The sequence below is a fragment of the Orycteropus afer genome, unplaced genomic scaffold (assembly GCF_000298275.1).
Source record: "Orycteropus afer afer isolate SDZICR_OR568_19922 unplaced genomic scaffold, OryAfe1.0 scaffold00148, whole genome shotgun sequence".
NCBI classification, from domain to species: domain Eukaryota; kingdom Metazoa; phylum Chordata; class Mammalia; order Tubulidentata; family Orycteropodidae; genus Orycteropus; species Orycteropus afer.
This window is the reverse complement of record NW_006921735.1, coordinates 954,880-957,698: the sequence shown is the minus strand read 5'-3', so window position 1 is coordinate 957,698 and position 2,819 is coordinate 954,880. Positions and strand designations below refer to the sequence as shown.

The 2,819-nt window shown below is 33.9% G+C and overlaps 1 protein-coding gene across 1 annotated transcript in view; it reads left to right on the top strand.

Moving 5' to 3' along the window:
- Positions 1–2,819, top strand: part of LOC103201376 (dystrophin-like) — a 2,052,823-nt gene that overhangs the window by 1,397,514 nt on the left and 652,490 nt on the right. The window lies entirely within an intron of this gene.

The window sequence follows — 2,819 nt, the reverse complement described above, 5'->3', positions numbered from 1 at the left end:
TACACATTCTCATGTTGCATGATAGAATTTCTCTTTAAAGAAACTGTTGTGCAGTTGTGATAGATTGAATGATTAACTCCAGTTCTTCCCCCTATACACACCTGCAATCACACCTTTTACATTGACTCCTCATGGGTGGAGTGTAATTTCCAACCCTGGCCTTCAGTTGCTGAGGGGCACAGTTAAACACTAGGCTACTAACTGAAAGGTTGGCTGTTTGAATCCACCCAGTGGCAACTTGGAAGAAAATTCCAGTGATTGACTTCCAAAAAATTAGCCATTTAAAACCTGTGGAGCACAATTGTACTCTGACACACATGGGGTGCCATGAGTCAGACTCTATGGCAGTTGCCACCTGGCATTCAGTTTGACCACTGATTTGATTTGCTTTGGCAAATGACAAGTGAACAGAAGTGACAGTGTGCTACTTTTAGGACTAGACCTTAAGAGACCATCCATGTATTTGCTTGCCTGCCCTCTTATGTATCTACCATGTCTATGAGAAGGACACGTCCTAGCTAGGCTGCTAGTCTCAGGAAGAGGACAAGAGACATTTGCAGCAGGGCTGAACTTGTCATGCAGATCTAGGAGAATAAATGATTGTGGTTTGAAGCCATTGAGCTTTATTGTGCATCATTTTGGCTGTAGCTAATTGAAACAATAAACAAACTTGTTTTTCCTGAATGCATATGGAAAACGAATAATATCAGTCATCTTTTAGGTAAAAATATGAGCTGTATACTTCATTTTTAATGGTTCACTGGTACACATAAATTTTCAAATAATTGCATGTTCCCTTGTCTGGTGGTATCATTATATTAAACTTGTACATTATCAATGCACTATTTATTTGTGTTAATTTATTTGTAAGTAACATTTGTCATCATTGGAAATACCACCAATCTTGGGGATACACACGTTTCTGTACTATGTTTATTTTTTAAAAAAATTAACTCCCTAGTCCTTACATCAAAATATTCAAACCATTGCATAATAATGTGTTTCCTTTTAATATATCATACATTGTCAGGAAAAACTGAGGGACATTTGGCTTTGTGAGAAAGATAAAAATAATAAACTTTACCTTCTGGCTTAACCCTTGTGGTGATAAGGGAATCTTGGCTATATTAATTACTCTTGTGGTTTCTCTTCATTAAGATAATTATATGTGAGATTTCTTTCCAGTTTACTTTATAACATTAGAAATACTTCTAAAATTGGCATAGATTTATGATGTTACCATTTTGTTCACATGATCATTAAAATCTAAACCTATATATCTATTTAATTAAATGTTTACACAGCCATACTATTTAAAACAAGAATATTATGAAAAGAGATTTTTAAAATAATACATTTTATGCCTTTTGAAGGATTGAATTATTCAGTTTTTTTTTTCCTGTTTAATTTCTGAATCTAAGTCATACTGTCTATGTAAAAATAGATGTCAGCTGAAGACAACCAGGCAGTGGATTTGTCTTGACAACAATCTTTTTATATATTCAGACTTAATTTAATATTAGACATGTCTGTTTTTGAAGTTGGTGTTTCTTTACCTTTCTGAAATTTATGAAAATGAGACAAAAGAATAACATTAATTTCCTCTGTCATTTTGGCTGCATTGAATTTAAGCCTTCCGACAAGACATTGCCTAAGCAATCCGAAGAAACATTAGAAAAGACCCCTGTTAGTATTTCTTTGAAATGAATTAGTGGCTTAAACTGTTGCTAGGTGAGTTAGGTAGAGTTATAAATTTTAGTAATCCCAGGAGAAGTTCCAATACATTTTTAAATGTCACAACTAATATAGTATGATTGCTCAAAATTCTGGTAGTTTGGTCCCCTGCAAGACTTCCTGATGCCATTTTTCCTAGGGGCGTTTTGTTCCAGTATCTATAGCAGCTGCAACCATAACTACTTCTGTATTATTCCAGTCATAGCTATTACTATATTATTCATATATATCTATGAATATATATGTAGAGAGAGAGACCTTAAGAATAAGTCAACTTCACAATCTGGAGAAAGCACTTGAAGAAACTAAAAGGAAGTCTGATATGAATAGTGGATTTGCATATCCAACATTATTGTTGGTGGGTTTTCAGAATTAGCTGAGTAATGCTGTAAAGAAAGAAGGTCAGATAATGTCTCTTGCTGTTCCATGTCGTGAGTGTTATTCCTATAGAAGAAGAGTAGAGAGTGGGAACAAAATGCAATCTGTCAATACTGTGAATATATAAATAATAAAAGTGGCAGTAGAACTGATTAATTCTGAATCATCTATATAAAATGACTGGAGCTGTGAAAATACTTGGTCTGCACAGCTGATTAGGAAATGTATGCAATCTGTTGATCAGAATACATTTCTGAATGCTCTCTTCCAGAGATTTATATACCAAAGTTCTTAAAAATATTTTTGTCCCCATGAAAAAAGGAAAGCTACCAACCTGGGAGATTGCAATGAAATTGGAAGAAAGCATTTTCCTACCTTAAGAACATCTTTCAAACAACTGATACAGATACATGAAGAGCAACTTAGTTTTACAGAATAGTTACCAAAGCCTTACAGTCGATATATGCCTATTGTTTGGTGGGAAAATAAAAAGTGATATTCTTGCATTTAAGTAACTAGAAAATTTAGTGAAAATAAATGAAAGCTATAGGGTTTTATTTTATTTTATTTTAATTTTATTGTGATTTGGGTGAAGGTTTACAGAGCAAATTTACTTTCCATACAGCAGTTCACATATACTTTGTCTCATGACATTGACCACAGTTTACCACAATGCAATAGCTCCCCTCCCACTTCCTCCCCATAGT